Here is a 13,969-nt window from a genome sequence, read left to right on the forward strand (position 1 = left end):
TATTTACATTTAAATATATTTATCCTTTAAATTCCTTATAAGGAAAGAACTGGCTCCCATGTTAAACACATATCTAATGCTTATATGATTGTATAAACATATCAAAGATCCACTAAATATATTTTGGTAGGACATTCAAAAAGAAAGCTTCAAATGGCTTGGGCATATTTCAATTCTAATAGTGGGTAGGATTTGAAGGAGCCAATTGTCACGAACAAATTCTTTCACCAGTCATGTCTCCTGAACAAAAGAGCCAGCCAATGTCTGCAAATGGTGGAAACTGAAATCCGCAACCGAGCAAATGGCATAAAAGCACATCGAAAGGCAACATGGCAACATGATTAAACTAGAAACTTGGAAAGGAATGATTTTATTCATGTAAACGTTTTACAGCCCGGCACACTGGATTGTTCTCACCCTCTCTTTTGATGCAATTCCAAGGACATCCCGGGGATTCAAAGCTATCAACGCCTGGACAACTAAAAAACCACTCCAAAAACAAGGAAATATGCCCTCGTGACAATTCCTCCAAAAACAAGGAATGATTTTAAAACCACTCCTATTATAATTCATCTACTCATTCACTTAGCAATGGAAGCTAAACTTGGCGAACCGATTCACTACCGATGGATGTATCCTATTGAGAGATGATTTTGCTAAACTCTAATATTTAAAAATCATACCGATGTTAATATTGATATTAAAAATTTATTATTGAAGGTTTCTTGTGCGCTTAAAAAATGTACGCAATCGAGCCTATCCCGAGGACTTAATTGCTGAAAGATATATTATTGAGAAGTGTTTGACATTTTGTTCGAGATATCTTAAAAGTGTTGAAACTGCTTTCAATCAACCTCAAAGAAATTGTGATATTGTAGAGAATACAGATTTTTACAAGTTCTCATCTAGTGGAAGAGTTTTAAAAAAAGTTGAAAGTATTGTTGTTGACCAAAAATCGTTGGCATAGGTACATCGCTATGTCTTACTTCATAATGACTTAATATCTAAATATCACAGGTTAGTATGGTTATAAGAAATATAAATTTATGTCATGTCAGATATAATATTCTTAACTAAAGATTTTCTGATCGTGCAGTAAATTTTTAGTAGCTCGGCTAAGCGTCAACCATAGCATTCGTCCTACCCCAAGAGTTGAGCAAAGATGGCTGGTTGAGTTATTTCCCGAATGGCTTTTGAAACAGGTTAGACATTTAATACATTAGGTTAGTATGGTTTTAATTTCTATTGAGAGAAATTAATCATTACTTTTATAATTTTCTTAGGTACCAATGATGATGGAGAGAAATTGTGGAAAGTTTAAGATATTATTATTTCGATGTGATTGGGTAAATATAAACTCATCTAGAGATTTAAGGCAAGACATAAATGGCTTCACACTTGTAAATTTTTTAAGGTTGATACATACTGGTATCTTATTGAAAGATGACCCATTCGTTTTTTCATCTCAAGCTCGACAAGTATTTTTTGTGCAAGACAAAAGATAAATGCTAGACAAAAGATAAAGATTAGTCTGTTGTCATTAAGACTAAACCTAGGAACTTGTATGATATAGAAAAAGGATTGGAAGAGGAGGATGATGAGATTTATACTCAGTGTATGCTTTATAATGTTGTGCCAACTGATGAACTAAATACTACGAGTTTGGTTATAACAGATGTTGAATGAGAGAGTATAGTTTCTTAATGGTAAGAAAAATTTACGATGTATACATTGAATGAATTATTGTGCTATCTTATATCTTTAGTTAATAAATATTATTTTTTTACTAGCTATTCATTTGGCATTGAATTATTATTTAACTGATATTGATTTTTTTTGTGCATACTAGGTAACAACATGCTCCAAGAAAAATGATTTAGTGATTCAGAGATGTAGAGTCCCAGCAGTCTCAGATGAGATCTTCTTCTAATTAGTTCTTACGGTCCAGCAGCCCTACAAGCCCCAACAGCATGGGTTTTAGTCCAACATGAGCCTCTTGCTGATTACCCAAGCGAGGAAGTTGTTATGGATAACTTGCAGATTCAGGATAATTTGATTTAATATTCATATATTAAGTTATGTTACAATCTAATTATTTTAATTCATTTGCCTTATAATATTTTAATGCATATGTTATTATATTTTAATAGATGGACAGGAAAGAGTGAGGAACGAGATGGGCACCTACTCGAGTAAGGGATGTGTGGCAGCTTCGTGACGATGAGAAGGTCATCATCTAATGCAACGAATTAGGGCAGCCCATCAAGAGGGCTAGAAATCTTTTATCAGGTTTTCTATGATCGGTTGCGCGTAAGGGTCAGTTATGTCTGCTTAACTATATGAAGTGAAATGATATGCTTCCTTTATATAAGATTGAGCTTCTTAGAGTTGTACGGGTAAAGAATTGAATTTTATATTGTTAATTTGATACCTATTGTATGTTAATTTGCTTACTATCATAATTTTAATTTTTGATTTAGCATTATTATAACATTCTTTACCTTGGTGTAGAGTAAGTTTGTGCTCCCTTCAGATAGCTATAATTGGGTGCTAAAGTCTCTCAACTGTAAATAGAAAGAATATAATGCGAAGTTGAAGACGGACTACACGCGCTAGAGTATGACAGAGGAAGTTGCTCGTGTTTGTCCTCCTGATGTATACCCTCATCAGTGGAGAGAGCTTATTAACTACTGGTTTTTCGAGAGATGATAAGTTGTGTATACTCTCTCAATATCTTATATTATATTTATTATCAATATAGATTGCAAATATATACATTGAATATATTTCATTGTTTACTTTTTTTAGCAAACATATTCAAACATTGTTAGAGCTGCACGAGCATCTCAGGCAGTTCCTCATACTTTAGGCTCAAAGAGTTATGCGAGGTGTAGAGATGAATTCATAAGTTTCTTTGAAACTCTTCTATCATATAGCATATATCATGTATATAGCTTGCCAATATACTTTTTGTTGTAGATAGAAGAGAATATGAGGGATGAGGTGGAGTTCTATAGGATGATTCACACCCACCGAGATGACAGATTCATCCGGAAGGAGTCGAGAGATATAATTGTATATATTCATCTTTGATTTGTGCAACGATTTTTTTCTTAGTTTTTTTAAAAAATTAATATGTGACTATTTTTTTGAGAGATATAGGACAGGGATACATCCCTTATTTCAAAGCGCGTTGGAGAGTCATCATTATCCGGTGCGACCAGTCTCGTCGAAGCTAAAATATTTGCCAAATTGATAGGCCCAGAATGTTATGGTCGAGTAAGGGGTTATGGCATTGGCTTACCCCCACTCAGTTGTCTACAATAAGCATACATACCCAAAATGCCAGACAAGGTAGTAGCACTGCAGAGGTTCGTAGTCATATAACAGTAATGGAGGAAGCGATGCAGGAGATGAGGCAGAGCCATCAAATAGAAATAAAGCAGATAAGCCAGAGCTATCATACCGATGTTGCGGAGTTGAAGCAGAGCCATGAGACACAGATACAATCTTTGAGGGCTCAGCTTGACCAAATTTCATCTGTATTGCAAAGATTTGCCCCTCTTCAGGTAAACAACTACATTTATCTGAATATTTTATATAATTATGACGTATTTTTATATGAGCTTAATGACTTTCATATTCTTAACTTCTAAAGTTTTTTTTCTTATAGATTCCTGATACTTCATCTACTCGTAAAGATGATGATGATGATGCCATCGACCCCTAATACCTCGTAGACTGTTTATTTAGAAGTTTGATATGTAATGTAAATTGATAATGTAAATATAATCATATGTGATAATATGAATATTTTGAATAATCTGTTTGTTTGTGACATGACTTTTGTTATCTATGTGATGTTTGTTATATATTTATTTGGTAAACAATGTATACAAAATTTAAAAAAAAATAATTATTTTTTTTTAAAAATAACTCTAATGATGCTTTAAAGCATTGTTAGAATTAGTATTGCCGATGCTTAAAAGCATCAGCCATACCGAAATGGCAAAGCATTAGCAAAATGATACGGTAGGTCTCGGGCCTTTGCCGACGCTTATAAGCGTCGGCAAAGGCCATTATTGACCGACACTTATTAAAGTTGGCGGAAACGAAGAGAGCCCGACACTTATAAGCGTCGGCAAAGGCCTAAGCTAGCCTGACAGTTATAAGTATCGGCAAAGCTTTGGTTTTTACCGATGCTTTTTTTTGTGTCAGCACAAAAATTATTGATGCTATAAATACAGGCTCTCAAAGGCACCGAGAAAAGACTATTTTTTTTGTAATGCAAGAAAAAGAGATGGCGGTTGAGGAAACAATCCGAAGTACCTCCGAACGCCAAGACTCCTGAGGTGGTTAGCTCGGAGGCAGCTTCCAAGGTCGAGGAGTAGGCGCCCGCAACAAGGGGATCTACTGAAATTGTTGATATTGACCCTGATTCTACTCTTACAACATGCCTGGATGCACCAACGACTCAGCCCAAGGCATCTAAAGCTGGTGAGGCGACTTTGCTTCCTGCTCCAACTTTAGTCCCATCCTCGATCCCCACTTTGGCTTTAGCCATAGCTCCAACTTCTGTTTCGACCTCAATTTCGACACATGGCTCTGACTTCAGTTCGAACTTCAGTATCAACTATGGCTCTAACTTCGGTTCCGACTTCAGCACCGACCATGGATCTGAATACGGTTCCGACTTCAGCATCGACCATGGCTCCAACTTCGGGTCCTATCTCGGTATTGATCATGGTCTCGTGTCCTTCTTCTATACAAGGTGCAACTTTCCATTGAGGCCGATTCCTACACCAGCTCCATCTTCTTCTTCACTACTTTCGACTCCTGCTACGTTATCCGAGTCAAGAACCTTCATCCCTGGATGGAATGTCAAGGTTGATGATTCAGCATTCAGAGATCCTCGAGTCACTAGAGAGCTTTGTCAAGGAATTATTCTGCCAGCCGACATGCAACTCTGAAGTGGGACTAAATGGGAAGTTTTGATCCAAGAGGCATGCAAACCAGCTCTGCAGGCAGTGTTTCCGAGCTATTATACTAGGGGAAACTTATAATAGTCTAGCTCTCACTTCGCCTTCTTTTCGCAGCATGTGAACAAGGTCGATGTGAAGGTTGTTAAGGAATTAAAAAGGAGGAGGGATTTCGGCCCCTCCTCTCATGTTTTTCCTTGGCTTTCACGGCAGCAAACCTCCCCTCCCATTCCTCCTTTCAGCCGCAAGAACAAGGGAAGAAAACAAAGGGTGGCGTGGCCTCCTTCCTCCTCTTCTATTGGTTCTAGCGCAAGGAAAAGAAAAGGCTGCGAAGAGCCTTGTTTTCTTCTTCCTAGATCCCTCCTTCTTCTTCCTCCTCTCAAGGCAATCAAAGGTTGATTCAAAGGAGAGGACTTCAACCATCTAAAGCCATCTCTACAAGGGAGCTAGCACCCCGGGGAGATCCAAAGGCTTCGATCGAATCACTACTTCGTGTGGATACCTGTAGAGGCCGGACGTGTGTGCGGCTTCCACTGAACCTTCATCAAATACCACGTAAATCAGATTTGCGGAGACCATCTACCCGCACAAGGTGAAGATCTGATCTTCTTAATCATGATTTTAAAATGATTTAATAAGAAATTAATCCTGATCTATCTACAAAAGGTTTTAAAATACGTTCATGCGATGAACGGGATATGCACATGTCTTTCCGCTGCTTATCTAAATTTTTTTTTGAATTTTCAGCGGCATGTGACAGATCCTAACAGTTCTCGGACGAGGACTTAAAAGGAGTTGAAACTCCCCATGATGATGCTGTGGTTATCTCCATGATCGTGAATATATTTGATGTAAAACATATTTTGGTTGATAATGAAAGCTCGGCAAACATTTTATATTATGATGCTTTTCAAAAAATGGGAATGACAGAGGGCCAGCTCCGAAGAATAAATGCTCCGCTGGTCGGGTTCACCGGAGATTTAGTCCCGGTTGAGGGCGTGATCAACTTACCTATCATAGCCGGGCTCGCCTCTCGAGAGAGCACTATGAGGACGGACTTCCTTGTGGTCCGTTTGCCTTCGGTCTACAACGCCATCCTTGGCCGACCAGGACTCAACGCCCTCCGAGCCATAGTCTTGACATACCATCTGTTCGTGCGGTTCCCTACCGAGCGAGGAGCCGGTGAAGTTCGTGGGGATTAGGTGATAGCCAAGCAATGCTATATGGCGACCCTCAAAGCAAAGCAGCTAGCCAAAGCTCTAAGCCGAGCAGAACAACCAACTCATGTATCAGCCCAAGCTTCGGACCAGGCGCTACCCATCGAAACCCTGGAGGTACGGTACGAGCCTAGAAGGGAACGGGCGGAACCCGGCGAGCTCCTCATTCAAATCCCCTTGAGAGAAGACTGTCCGGGGCTGACCGTGCAAATCGGCTCTGGCCTGAGCCCTCGAGAGCGGGATCGCTTGATCGAGTTCCTCCAATCCAACATGGACGTCTTTGCCTGGTTACCTACCGATATGCCAGAAATAGATTCCGAGGTCATGGTCCACCAACTCCAAGTGAAATCAATCTACAAGCCCGTAAGGCAGAAGAAACGGAGCTTCGCACCGGAACGAAGCGAGCGGCGACCGAGAAGGTTGACAAACTCCTCGAGACTGACTTCATCCGAGAAGTCTCCTACCCAGATTGGCTCGCCAACGTAATCCTCGTGAAGAAAGCTAATGAAAAATGGCGCATGTGCGTGGACTACACCGACCTGAACAAAGCCTATCCAAATAACATTTTTTTTCTCCCCAGGATCGACCAGCTCGTCGATTCTACCTCGGGACACCAGCTGCTGACCTTCATGGACACCTTCTCGGAATACAATCAGATCCGAATGGCGCCCGAGGATGAGGAGAAGACAGCCTTCATCACCGACAAGGGCAGGCCGCACCACCCATCCAGATCACGCCACATGCCGACCTTAAAAATCGAACCAGCATATCAACCTGGATCGCCATTTTAAAAGCAGAATCGAAGCGGCGTCTCGTCGAATACTGGAGCCTCATCATGAATCCGCGGTTCGAAACCGCCTAGGAAAGCCAAAAGACTGCCGCCTCGTGCTCTCATTGAAGACGCCCCTAAAACGCTCAAAACAACGGAACAATTTAAAGCTGCCTGATCTCGCCAGCATGACGAAAGTAATTACTTCCTTTGCCCGAGCTTGTAAACAGCTTGAGCTCGGAAGTCGGAGGATAGTGTTGGGGAAAAATGGACCGCACAAAGCATGCGATCAAATCGCCGGCACTTGACGACGAACATGACAATAGCTAGTATACTCTCAGAGCACCTGACCTTGGAACACTCGGTCTCGACATCGACAACCTCGGAGCACTCGGCCTCGGCACCCGTGGCCCTAGGGCTTACAACCTCGACCTCGGCAGAGTTAAGCTCGATCGACCTCAAAGCCGAGAAAGACCCAGTCAAAGGAAGAAGCAAACCTCCCCACTCCATCGAAAATCAAGTCCTCCTCCATATCCGGGATCAAATTCCGTGATCTCCGCCTCAACGACTGTCAACGTTTAAATACACAGGATCTCAACAGGTTGCCAGCCAGCCCAAAATCTCGAGCCGTCTACGGTAACTCATCAATTCACACGATCACATCCAATCACTATGGTAACTCATTAATTCACACGGTCACATCCAGTCACAGGTAACCCCTGCACCCTCTTCTATAAAAAGGGGGGATCTCGAGGCAAGGGGGCTCCTTCTTCTCCTTCCTCTGGACATTCTTACGTGCTCTCTCTATTACTCTTCTTCACAAAAAATCCTCCTCTAATTTAAGCATCAGAAGGCCGGCGCCGGAACCCTCGGCCAGAGCCGGCCCGAGCCTTAGGCGATCGAGGCAGTCGCCTAAGGCCTCGGGCCAATGGAAGGCCTGTGGGAGGCGAAGGGAGCAAAGAGATTGAGAGAGAGAGAGGGAGAGGAAAGTTTCTTGCGTCGTGACCAAAAGGAAGCAAAGGCCCCATACAAAACTGGAACAGGAGCTGGCTACGAGTCTTCTCCCTTGATGGAAGGGAGGTGGAGAGTTTCCTGGCCTGCAGAGGGACAATTTGGGAAGTTGGGGACAATAGTTTTGTTTTGGGTGGAGAGAGAGAGAGAGAGAGAGAGGAGGGATTTGGTTGGCTTGATACACGCCTGAAGCCACTCTTATCTTTCATCCCTTCTCTTTTTTGGTTTTGGTCTTGGTTTTCCTTCCCTTACATTACTCGTGACCTAGCTGGGCCATCAGGAAGAAAGGGGGATTGGAAATGGACTTCTTGGAGGGTGGAGATTCTTTTAATTTTCTCCTCTTGGTTTCTTCTCCCCTCTTGGGTGGTACAGAGGGAAAAGGAGGGAGGCGGTTCAATGGCTGTTGTGTGATGTTGCAGTTGCTGCTTGGGTACTCATTTGAATGGGAGATGGTGGGATGGGACTTTTATTAATTAGATAGAGTGAATTTTCCATAATGCCCCTACTTTCTCTTATGGAGAGGCTCCTTTTCGGACAAATTCTTTTCTTTACCTTGGCCATGAAGTACCATGGGATGACCTTTTCCTATTCTGCTCTTGCTTGACGGGGTAAACAGTATTGTCAAGCATTATCTCAGTTATTTAATCAGTTTCATGGCCCTTCTTTTATGGTAATTACATTTTTGTGCTCCCAATTATATTAAATTAAATTTTTTTTTTTGTCTATTTTTGTTAGATTCATGTATCTTTGTTGAAATAGTATACTTAATAGCTATCTATTTTCATATTATTTTTTAAATATTTTATATTTATTAAAAAAATATTATTAAAAAAAAGACTTAATTTATTGGATTCGTCTTAGGCCTCCAAATGTATTGGACCGCCCCTGCCTCCGGCCACTGGCTTCTTGCAGATCCCCTGAAGGAAGCTGTCCGCCGCCGCACCACTTGTTGGAGCTCCTTCTCTTCCATCCGCGGTTACCTCCGGGCCCAAATTCCAGCAACAACTAGTATGAGATGCACCACCCATGCCGACATGCCACATTCCTCACTCAGGTGCCGGTTTCTTCTTTTTCTAGTTAGCGCCTCTTATCTGTTTTTTTTTCGTTCTTCCCCCAGTTTAACATTGAAGGTTTCTTCTTTCGCTGCTCCGATGCCAAAGCCAATGCCCACTCTCTATCCGGTTCCTACTCTTCTCTCTATCTCTTTCTCAGATTTTCACTTCCTCCTTCCTATATTTCGCCTCCTTCTCTTCCTTCTTCTGCTATTATGACTCTCTCTTCCTTCTTCTGCTGCTCCGTCTCGCTCTCTTCCTTCTTCCACTATTTGACTCCAATAATCTCTCTTTGTTCTCTGGTTCTTGCTCCAGCTCCCCCTCTCTCTCTCTCTCGCCACCCCCCTCTCTCTCACACGCCTCCTAAGCAAAGGTCCACCTCCCGCTCTCTAGATGCAATAGATTTTTATTGAATCTTGAGGTAATTGATCTACACTTGATGCTGTATAGATATCTGCCTCTGGTTTTATCTCCTCTTATTTTCTTGGAAGAAACCCTTCTAGATGTTTATGTATGGTTTTTGTAGAGGGATCGAGGTGTGCGGTTGATAAGAGGAAAGGATGAGTTAGTTGATAGTGATTGAAAACTTTCTTGATCATCTCGAGGTAATGAATCATCATGTTCCTCTTCCTCTTTTGAATTTCCGTAGGTGTTTTAGTTGTTTATTTTATTTTGCCTTTTATATTTCAGAATTGTTCTTTATACTCAAATAGTTCTATCATTTTTTTACATTCTTATATTTATATTTCTGAATTAATTATTCAAAATAGAACATTCATTGTCTTGTTAATTTGACTAGGTTCCTTAATGTCTAATGACCTTAACCTCTATAAGCAAGTAGTACCCTATCTATATAGAGTTTGTTTTTATGCATCAAAGTATTCATAGAGTTCTGTAATTTACTCGCCAAGTAACATTACTTCCATTAACATCTTATGAGTTGCTTTGGAATTGTTGACCACTTACTATGGGCAAAAGCGAATTGTCATCTACTCTAGAAGGACGATCGGGAGTTAGGCTGCTTTCACCTACGTGGGTTTGAAAAAAGTAGAAATATTGATTTAAGTTGTGGTTGCCAACTCTCAAAGCTTTGTTTAATTTCATAAACTTTTATTCAACCCAAACTATATGCAATTATATGGTGGAAAGGAATTCAGGTTCTTAGTGTTTGGCTTCTAGATGGTGACAAGCATTCCAAACATTGTAGTCGATAGAACATGGATTGATATAAGTGATATCTAATGAAAAAAAAACAAAATTAAAATGAAAGGCACATGTTTTCAACCAGATGTAAAAACTGATGGAACAAAGCAGGAAGAATTGATATATCTAGGCCTCTAGATAAAGATGATGAGGAATCACAATGAGAAGAGAAAGAAAGAAGCAGTCCTTCCAAATCATTCCATAGGAACTTGATATTTCTATGTAATATTTGTCTAGCTAGATTCCAAATTCATTTGCTGTAATGATTGTTTATATGTGATTGTTTCTGTATATGGTTCTGAATATTATTTGATATTTTTGTGTGATTATTTATACAAAGCTACAATGTTTAGATTTTCCTTATGTTTATTAATATTCTCATGCAAGAAACTAATCAATCTTCATTATTCTATCTAGGTGGTTTGAGAGAAGACAAAAAAAAAACCTAAAAATGGGAGAGCTCTCAAGTACATCAAAAGGAACAAATGAAGAAGAAAATTTCCCCCTCGGTTGGTCAACTATTGCAGCTATCTAAAACACTATACAAAGTATATAAAGGAATGGGCATGGGCATGGATGGCATGTCCTATCCTATTAATGTTCTTCTTTTTTATTGCAACAATGGGGGTTATTAATGACAATTACCCTACTTTAGGATATGTGCTGATCCAATGAAGGGAGGCGACTGGATCTTATTTTGGTTATACTTGTGTTAGCCAAGTCTATATGTATATATATACATGTACATATAGAGAGTGAGAGATAACCTAGGCTACACTCGAGTGTAGCCAAGTCTGGACTCAGTCACCTCTATCACCATTTGATCAACATGCATCTTTAGGCATCCAAATAGTATCCAAATAGCCGTTAATAGCCAGTCCATTTCATAAAAAGAAAAAAAGGAATAATTAATTGGATGGGATGGAATGTGCCCACCTCAGGATGCATACTGCCCTCTTCCCTCCATCCTGCAGAAATAAATCTAAGCTATCCAAGATAAAAACTAATCCTAAAATGACAAATAGCTAATCTGTGAGAATAAATACAAATGTCGTAGAAATAAATAGGAAAAAACTCTAGCCACTCTCGATCAGATAAGGGTTGTGTTATAGTAAACAGCGATGGAGGAGGATAAATAGAAAGTTTGAAGGAGTATGTTGCCCAAGATGACAACCCAAGAGGGAGAGACTGAATTGCGTTTTTCAAAACTTTTTATAAACTTAAATAATGCTTAAGTAAAACTATTCTAAACTAAATTAAGCATAGTAAAATGAGTGATAAATAAATGCACAAGATAAAAACAAGCACAAATAACACAAACATAAAGATTTTATAGTAGTCAGAGACAAATTCAGCTCCTACATCCATTCCTCAGGCTTTCTTCTTAGGAATTTATCACCAAGATTGCATCTCAGTTATTTTTCGGGCTCACAACCAAACTCAATTGATTTTTCTTGAAAATCAACCAAAACCAAGCTATTTTACTAGTACAGCTAAACCAACCCGAAGTTTCAACATTTAGGAACTCTTTGCTGACTCCAAAGTTAGCAAAACATAGTCATTTTTTAAGGACAATCAACTATAACCTAGCTGTTTGTTGGGTATAGCCAAACTTTACAAGGCAGTTGATTTTTTATGGTGTCAGCCACATCAAAAATCCCACACAAGATTTTCTAATTTTGTACACAAAAGAAAGAAAGAAAAAGATACAAAATAACCTCTACTAAGGTTAGATTTTTGCCATTGTAGCTCGAGTTTAATTACACCGAATGTTGGGATCTTGAGGTGAATGAATTTAGCCATTTCCATTTTTTTTTCCTAGATTGCTCTTGACCTTGTGGTAGAACTCAATGATTGAAAGTTGAAGCTCTCTCTATAGATATTTGAAAGATCTCTTTCAAGTGGGTGGAGGCTTTGAATAGTTATTTTTCAAATTGATACTCAAATTGAAGCTCTAAAAGTGGTAATTCACTTGTATTTCTTTTTTTTACCTCATCCACAAAATCTCCTTGATGCATACCTTCTCTAATTCAATTTGGAAGCATTTATAGCTTGAAAAATTGTTGGAGATTTATTTCTAGCCGTTGGAGAGAAAAAAAATAGCCGTTGGGAGTGAAAATAACCATTCTGATTTTGTAAAAAAATAGCCGTTATTGTTGTCAAGCATAGATGGGTCGACTCAACTTCTTAAAGGGTCAACTCGTGATCTTTAAAGGTCGGCTCTTCTTTTTTAAGGATCGACTCGAGAATGTACATAGTTTTGTTGCACTCTATTTTTTGCATGGCGTCATTGTGGGGTAGACTCGTCAATCTTTGGGCTCGACTTGAGTTTCTCTAGAGTCAACTCGTGATCCGCTAGGATCAACTCATAAAAGAGCTGGTTTCACTATCTCTGTCTCTATCTGCGGCAATTTTGGGGTTGACTCGATTTGTGTTGGAATCGACGTGCTCGACAGAAGTCAACTCATGATTTTTCAGAGTTGAGTCATCCACTATAAAAGGCATCCAAAATACTTTAAATACTTCTCCAGCTTTGAGATTCGTTCTTCTAAGCATCTCCATGCTTATATAAACTTTTAACCTCATTGAGCTCCCTATAAAACAAATTAACTACTCTAAGAATACAAAATTATTAGTATTATACTCAAATATTTTGTACTCATCAAAATCAATACATTGGATCAACAGAGTAAATACCAAGAGTTTGAAGATAAATACTAACTTGTTGGGAATAAACACTAACTCTGTAGAAATAACTATTGAGGTCTTCATGATAAACACTAACCCCATATGATGAACATCTAGTCTGTAGAAATAAGCCCAAATCTTATGAAAATAAATAAAAAAGATCGAGCCTAGGGCATGAGGGGAGAGAGAGATGCACCCCAAGGGATGAGCATGGGTATGGGCAGCGCATCACATCCCATCGCATTAAGGTATGAGTACTGTGCTCGAGAGGAGAAAAAAAGTATAAACAGTATCCCATCCTATTAATGCTTTGCCTCTTTTTATTTTATTTGCATTGTAATAGTGGGGAGCCATTGTTGACGGTTGTTTTCAAGTCTTCCAGATGTACGCCGATTGAATGGTGGCAGAGGTGACTAGATCCATGCTTGGCTACACTCAAGTGGAGCCTAATCCACCTTATACATATATGTATATTGGTGGCAAGTTATATTCTAATAAGGAGCATTTGACTTCCTTTTTAGTTATTAAACTTTTAAAACAATATAATAATACATTTGTTGTATTTATACATGCACTTGACAAGCATAAACATGGTTAAATCAACCATATATGAGTTTTTTTTTATAGTAGTTATCATTGTCCTACAAGATAATCTTTTATTTTAGCTTTTCTCTAGGCCATTATTAAATTTAGTAATAATTTTGTAAAATTATGATCATTATCAACAATAAGATGATCATTAGGAGGACATTTTGGGCATTTCTTGAAGAGGTATATTTATGATTTGTTGAAAAACATAGATTATTAAGTTGTTTTCTAGAGATATTAGAAATTGGATCAATCTACAAGCTTTCTAACATCCCATTACTTTTATCAATTTCTTGACAGTATCTCATGACTCTTATTGACCTTGACTTCTTTTCATAATATCTCCTCATTCTCATGGAGATAAGGAAGGGATTTAAGATGAACATGTGAGTGTGATTAAACTTATATGTTTTCTTTCAATAGTTTTCTTGATACATCAATAAATATATATTTGCAAGACTC

The sequence above is a fragment of the Phoenix dactylifera genome, unplaced genomic scaffold (assembly GCF_009389715.1).
Source record: "Phoenix dactylifera cultivar Barhee BC4 unplaced genomic scaffold, palm_55x_up_171113_PBpolish2nd_filt_p 000113F, whole genome shotgun sequence".
NCBI classification, from domain to species: Eukaryota; Viridiplantae; Streptophyta; class Magnoliopsida; order Arecales; family Arecaceae; genus Phoenix; species Phoenix dactylifera.